The following is an 8,205-nucleotide window of genomic DNA, read 5'->3' as shown; positions in this document are numbered from 1 at the left end:
TCCTGCAGATTTTCCTCTGAATGTGGATAGTGTTCTTTCTCCTAAGTCCCTCTGAATTGTTCAGGATCACTGCATTGCCACTAATGGAGAAGTCCATTACATTTGGTTATACCACAGTGTATATGCACTATGTACAATGTTCTCCTGGTTCTGCTCCTTTCACTCTGCATCAATTCCTGGAGGTAGTTCCAGTCTCCATGGAATTCCTCCACTTTATTATTCCTTTGTGGCTCTCACCTTTGTAATGCAGGCCTGTTCATTCTTTCCCTAGCTTTTCCCCTGGGCTGGCTTAGAGGAATGGATCTCCTTTAGTCAACAACTCCATTCCTCTCTTCACCAGGGTGACTAATTTCAAAAGAAACTGATTTCAAACTAATTTCAAAAGAAAAGGGATAAGAAGGCACTGTTCTTGGCTGAGAAAAGCATTCACCTACTTAACTCAGTCTGCTTCTTAAGCTTTGCAGACTTAATTTAGGGGATGCTCCTTATAACAAGTAAGTGACTGCTGTGTCCTGAACTATGTTGATAATAAGAATAGATACACCATGGGCCCCATTCTCAAGAACACATGGAGGGGCGGGACATGGTTGGAGATTTGAGTTAAAATGCAAAGGAAACATTTAGGCAAAGAGCTATGAGATATTTGGATCAGGAGATATATGGAAGATTCCTTATCTGTTGCCAAATTCAAATTCTTAAAGCATAGGTCTAATTATACAGCTTCATGGCTCCCCCATCCACTTTGGGATAAAATACAAACCCTTCTGTTTGGTATTTGGAGTCTTTTCTCCCTTAAATTAACCTTACTTTCTGCTCTAGTAACAACTCTAAGACAGAAGGGCAAGGGCTAGATAAATTGGGGAGGGTGGATATTGGGGAGGAGGTTAAGTGACTTGTCCAGGGTCACATAGCTAGCAAGTGTTTTGAGACCAGATTTGAACCAAGTTTTTCTGACTTTAGACCTGGTGCTCTATCTGCTGTGCCACCTAGATGTCCCTCAAAGTCCTTCTTAGACTCTATCCTATAATTCAAGATTTTCTTTCATGTACTCTATGTTCTAGAAAATAGCTCTCTCTCTCTCTTCCCTAAAAATGACTCTCCATATCCTATCTCTGTATCCTTATACAAACTCTCCCCTATGTTAGGAATGAATTACTTCTTTACCTCCATCACAAACACCTACTTTTCTTCAAGGTTCAGCTTAAGAGCTATCTCCTACTACATAATACTCATCATCACAGTGCCTTCTCCCTCATATATTACTTTTTATTTATTTTCATCAAAGAAACAATATTAATACTAATTCTGTATGCTGTGATTTAGACTTGAATATGCCAGAAACAATTTTACTTAACATTAAGTCAGTTTGTTCCCATTTTCCTGAGTCCATTTGGGGTGTTTTTGGCAAAGAGATTCTTTTTTTTTTTTGCCATTTCCTTTTCTAGCTCATTTTACATATGAGGAAACTGAGGGAAATAGGTTAAATGACTTGTCCAGGGTCACATAGCTACTAAGTGTCTGAGATCAGATTTGAACTCAGAAAGATGTGTCTTCTAGGCTCCAGGCCCTACATTCCCCACCTAGCTACCCCAATATGTTAGACTATAGTTTAGGGTTATCATTCCTGAAAAATCACCATTCACTTATTTCCCAGATAATGCTGGATGCAAAAGAGGACAATACTCTACCCTCAGGTAGGCAGGTAATGAGACAAATCATTTCAGGTGGGTGGGGAAGACAATGATTTTATCTAGAGATAAGGCTAGTTATCTGGTTAACCCAGTTCTCTAAGAGAAGTATTAGCTTTTTCTTTCTATTCCCTTTTCTAAAGGTAAAATCTGGATAGGAAATTCTCCTAGAGAAACTGAAAGGGAGTTTTAAAATATTCTGCCACACCTTGTACATATTTTATTTTTACTGCTCAGCGACCCTGTTGTTTCTTTACCCAATACAAGGAAGCACCTTGACAATAAGGATTTCCTTTTTGTTTTTGGATCCTAAGACTGCCCTTCACATAGGTGATTAGTTAAATAAATGAACAAGCTGATCTCTGCTACCATCTGCTGGTTCCCAGCTATAGCACAGCTGCTAGACTCAGTTCTCAAAAGCTCATTACCTCGGATTATTTATGAATTTTAAAAATGACCAGTGCCTTTTGTCTATATGTCACACTCATTTCTTCCCTCTCTCTTTTTCTGTTATCTAAATTGGCAAACTGGAATGAGCAGGGAGCATCCTCCATTAAGGGCACCAACGTGCAAATTTAGGGAGTACTACTCCAGAGGGTCATTGCCATTTTGTATTATAGGAGTGACTAATACAGTTCAGGAGCCCCATAGATGTGCTTCTCATTAAGTCAGTCAGTGAATGAGTAGCACTTTGCTAAAACAACTTCTTGACTTTCACCCTGGTTGTTTTCTCATAATGTTAACACTGGTGTCTCTACAATCCCCTTCTCTGAATTATTAGCTCATCCCTAGAACCTCCATTTGAGACGGCTCCAAACCTAGCCATACTCACTCCAAACTCAGCTCAGCCCATCATTCCCCAGAGTATTTCTCAACCTTGCCCCCTTGGAGGTAACTTCCCTCAACTCACATTTGACAGATCCTTTTTATGTACTGTCTTCCCCATTAGGATATGAGATTGTTTTGATTTTTGTTTCTTTTTGTATTCCCAGAGCTTAGCACAGTTATCTGGCACATAGTCTAATACAGTGGAATAATAATGAATAGTGGGGTTCACTCTCTAATAAATATATGCATCAAATGTGGCAATAGTGAGCTCAAACTTAAGACTGCTATGGTAATGAGGCATACATGTAGAATACAGATTAAAAGGGACCAGCTAGGGTGGCTCAGGAGATTGAGAGCCAGGACTAGAGATGGGAGGTCCTGGGTTCAAAAGTGTCCTCAGACACTTCCCAGCTGTGTGATCCTGGGCAAGCCACTTAACCCCCATTGCCTAGCCCTTACTGCTCTTTTGCCTTGGAAGTGATACTTGTAAAAATTCCTTTTGAGGAGAGGGCTAAAAAACCTCCAAAAAACAAAACCCCAAACCTTGTCAGGAAAATGAGTAAATGAAAGAAAATGCATTTATTAAGCCCTTTCTCCCTTTCCCTCTCCTCCCCCCCTTTCTCTCTCTCTGTCTCTCTGCCAATACCTCCCAGTGAGTATGTATGTCTATACAATTACATTTAAAAGATAGATATACGTATCTATTTTTATATGTTATCTTTCCTATTAGAATCTAAGCTCATTATAAGTAAAGATTGTTTCATTCTTGTTATAGTCTTTGTTCTTGTATCCTTGAGGGTGCCAAGCACAATGCCTGGCACATAGTAAGTGCTTAATAAATATGGTCAATTCTGCTAGAACATATGATCCTCAAAATCACTGAGCAATCCAGCAATAAAAATGGCTTATGGAAGAAAGAGGTTAGGGGCAAACCTCTTAAAGACTTCAATTGTGATATATAAAAAAAGACAGGAATCGAATTCAAAACAGTTGCATAGTTTTATATATATATATGAAATAGTTATATAAATACCATAGTAAATAGTGATGGTGATCCTGGTCTCTGACTGCTGCTCAGGCACATGCCATGGTTTTCAGAGGGATTTCATGGTTTTCAAAGCTAGCAAAGTTAGCTTTAGCAGAAGGTGCTGGGTTGTATGGGTACACATTAGCCTTCCTTTGCCCATAGCTGAATGAGAAACTGCTGCCCTTTGAATGATAAACTATATAATAAATGTGACACTTTATTACTTTTATAAAGATATCCTATTTTAACAATTACATATAATAACAATTTTCCAAACAAGGGATTGTTCCTCAATTGGGCAATGGCTGAACAAATTGTGGTATCTGTTGGTGATGGAATACTATTGTGCTAAAAGGAATGATGAACTGGAGGGATTCCATGTGAACTGGAATGACCTCCAGGAACTGATGCAGAGTGAAAGAAGTAGAACCAGGAGAACATTGTATACAGAAACTGAAACATTGTGAGACGATCAAATGTAATAGACTTTGCTACTAATAGCAATGCAATGATTTAGGACAATCCCAAGGGACTTACAAGAAAAAATGCTATTTACCTATAGAGAAAGAACTGTGGGAGTAGAAATACAGAAGAAAAACATGTGATTTATCACTTGGTTATACAGGTATATGACTGGGGGTTTGGGCTTTTAAAATATTATTACAAATATGAATAATATAGAAATGGGTTTTAAGTAATAATACATGTATAACCCAGTGGAATTGCTTGACAGCTCTGGGAGGGGGAATGGAAGAGGGGAGGATGAGAACATGAATTATATAACCATGGAAAAACATTCTAAAAAAATAAAGTTAAAAAATAATTTTCGACATACATTTTCTGAAGTTACATGATTTAAATGGTCTCCCTCCATCCATTCCCTTCCTCTTCCCAGAAATAGTAAGCAAATGTCTTATCATGCAAAACCTATTCTCATATTCTTCTTTTTTGTGAGAGAATAATCATATAAAATAAAAATATCCAAATACAAAAACCCAAATAAACTAAAGTAAAAAATAGTATGTTTTGATCTATATTCAAACTCCAACAGTTCTTTTTCTGGAGGCGAATAGCATTTTCCATCATAAATCCTTCAGAACTGCCCTGGATCACTGTATTGTTGAGAGTTGATCAACCCACAATATTGCTGTTACTGTGTATAACACATTCTCCTGGTTCTGTTTAGTTCACTCTGTATCATTTCTTATAGCACAATAGTATTCCATTGCCAACATATACCACAGTTTGTTCAGCCATTCCGTAATTGATGGACATCCCCTCAATTTCCAATTCTTTGCCACCACAAAAAGGACTGCTATCAATATTTTTGTATAAGTAGGTCCTTCCCTTCTTTTAAAAAAAAAATCTCTTTGGGATACAGTTCTTGTAGTGGTATTACTGGATCAAAGGGTATGCATTGTTTCAGAGCCTTTTGGGCATAGTTCCAAATTGCCCTCCAGAATAGCTGGATCAATTTACAACTCTACCAATGATGCATTACTGTCCTAATTTTGCCATGTCTTCTCCAATATTTATCATTTTCCCTTATTGTCATGTTGGCCAATCTGATAGGTTTAAGTAGTACCTCAGAGTTGTTTTAATTTGCATTTCTCTAATCGAGTGATTTAGAACATTTTTTCATATGATTATTGATGGCTTTTATTTCTTCATCTGAAAACTGCTTGTTCCTTTGACCATTTGTCAATTGGGGAATGGCTTCTATTCTTATAATTTGATTTAATTCTCTACATATTTGAGAAATGAGACCTTTATCATAAAAATTAGTTATAAATTTTTTTCCATTTTTTTGTTCTCCTTCTAATCTTGGTTGCATTGGTTTTGTGTAAAACTTTTTAATTTAATATAGTCAAAATTATTCATTTTATATTTTATTATAATGTTCTCTATCTCTTGTTAAATAACAAATTCTTCCCTTTTCCATAGATCTGACAGGTAAACTATTCTCTGATCCCCTAATTTGTTTATAGTATCATTCTTTATGTCTAAATCATATATTCATTTTGACCATATCTTGATATAGGGTATGAGATATTGGTTTAGACCTATTTTTTGCCATACTGTTTTCCACTTTTCCTATTGGTTTTTGTCAAATAAAGAGTTCTTATCGCAAAAGCTAGGATCTTTGGGTTTATCAAAGACTACATTGCTAAGGCCTTTTACCCCTAATCTGTTCTATTCATCTACCAATCTATTTCTTAGCTAGTACCAGATTGTTTTGATGATTACTGCTTTGTAGTACAGTTTGAGATATGGTACTGGCGTACTTTAACAAAGACCTGAAGTTGTTTGTTGTTGAAGTCAGTGTAAAGAGGTTGAAGGAGAGTGCTCTGAAATTAAAAGGAAAGTTGTGATACCAGATATAGTTGGACATGACTTGTCTCTCAGGAGACATATCTTTGGACAAAGTCATGTTTTCAAAACAACGTTATAACAGACCTGATTGTATTTGTTTATTGTATTATTTTTTATTTTTATTGTATTTATTGTTTATTGTATTATTTGACTTATTGGTTGGAAAAAACACTGGGTTAAACCATGGAGATACCAATGGGAAGGTGGAGACACTCCATAAGTTCAAGGAACCTCATTCAAATGAATATACCAAGTGTGGGACATTTCAAAAGCAAGTCAGATGGAAAAGTCGGGTGTTCCTTAGAATGCATTTATTGAATAGAATTGATCTGAAAAAAAAATGCAGAACTAAAAAATGCAGTAAGTTATAATAAGGGTCTTTAATTGAGGTAGACAGATTATAATCTGGAAAGTGGTACAGAGCCCTAGTACTGGCACTTTCAGAAAAAGGGGTTGATTAAATTGTCTTCTAAAAGTGATGTGGCAAATGCTAGGTCACTTTAAGTTCACAAATGCCAGGGAAAGACTCAATAGTTAGAGTCTAGGGTGACTGGGAATAGCCTACCAGCAACAACAGCCAGAGGCTAGAGTAAGTGGAAAGATATATTAGGTTTGGTTATCTTCTTCAACTAAGTCCTGAGAAAGAAGCAAAACAGATTCATAGTTAATTCAATCATTGTTTGTCTTTTGAGTTCTCTGTTTTAGCACTTTGGGAAAGAGTCCATCTGGAGAGTCTATAATGTTCTCTACAGATAGTAAAACCTCTTTATTTTTAAACTTAAATTTTTTAAAGCATCTTCTTTTAAAGTAGTTTCCTCTAATAAAATAGTGCTTTAAAATTTACAGTGTGTTCCATATATTATCTCATGTTTTACCATAATGATCCTATGAGGAGAGAGCTATTATTATTATTTTTTTTAAACCCTTACCTTTTGTCTTAGAATCAATACTGGGTATTGGTTCCCAAACAGAAGAGTGATAAGGTCTAGGCCAGTGATGGCAAACCTTTTAGAGACTGAGTGCTGTACACCCTCCCCGCCCTTCCCCCCCCCCAAGTGTGTGTATGTGGGTACCTTACCCCACACACAGGAGAAAGCACTCCCATTGGGCTGCTGAGTAGAAGGACTGGTGAAGTGAGGAATGTCTTCAGCAAGTATAGAGATGGGGAGGGGAGTAGCCCAAGTGCTCCATTCCCCTCCAGCTCTGCCACTTGTGAGCTGCCCATCTTACCTACTATGTGCTCCCATTGGGCTGCTGGGTGAAAGGGTAGAGGAGTAACTCTACCTGCACCCCTCTGCCTTTCTAGTATTGAACTGGGTGTAGATGGGGAGGGAGGGAAGCCTGGTACCCACAGAGAGTGCTCTCAGTACCATCTTTGGTAACAGTGCCATAGGTTCGCCATCACTGGGCTAGGCAATGGGGGTTAAGTGACTATAGCTAGAAAGTGTCTGAGCTGGCATTTGAACCCAGGACCTCCCATCTCTGGGCCTAGCTCTCAATCCACTGAGCCATCTAACTGCATCCTGTTCAGAACTATTAAAATTAGGCTCAAGTTTTCACAGATAATAAGTTGAAAGCAAGAGAACTCTAGCTCTGCAAACACGACCACCATTCCTGCCAGGGATCTGCTAAGGCTACAAATACCATCCCACAGACTTCTCTGCATTATTTCATTTACTCCTCATCAGTTATTTGTTAGTCTTCTTTGTACATACAAATAAAGGTAAAACAAGTCCCTTCTCTCAAAGAGCTCACAATCTAGTGGAAAAGGAGAAGAAGGAGAAGTAGGAGGAGGAGGAGGAGGGGGAGAAAAGGGACCCTTTTAAGCATCTCTGTGCAAACAGGACATAGGAGGGAGATCTCAGAGAAGCAGATGGGACGCAAAGAGCTCTATATACACAGACTATTTGCAGGATAAACTGGAAAGAATTTCAGAGGAAAACCTCACAAGAAGACAGCTAGGAGCAAACCAAAGAAATCCAAGAGAAATGGGAGATGCCACTGGAAGGGGGATGGGGAGAGGCTTCTTGGAGCAAGTGGGGTTTTAGCAGGGGCTCGAAGGGTGCAAAGTCGAGGAGAAAAGGACACACAGATCCAGGCAGTGTCAGAACACTGTGTCAGAGGAGGTCATTCAGCAATTCAATATGTAAATTGAGTTCTACTTACATTTGTAAGTTACTGTCTATGGCAAGATTTGAGTTTAGGTCTTCCGGACTTTGAAACCAGCTCTAACCACTGCACCACTTTGGTGCCTAGAAAATGGATTCTTAGTTTTATTTTGAACTATTG

The sequence above is a fragment of the Monodelphis domestica genome, chromosome 5, assembly GCF_027887165.1.
Source record: "Monodelphis domestica isolate mMonDom1 chromosome 5, mMonDom1.pri, whole genome shotgun sequence".
Classification (NCBI taxonomy): Eukaryota; Metazoa; Chordata; class Mammalia; order Didelphimorphia; family Didelphidae; genus Monodelphis; species Monodelphis domestica.
Note: the sequence above shows the minus strand (reverse complement) of the source record.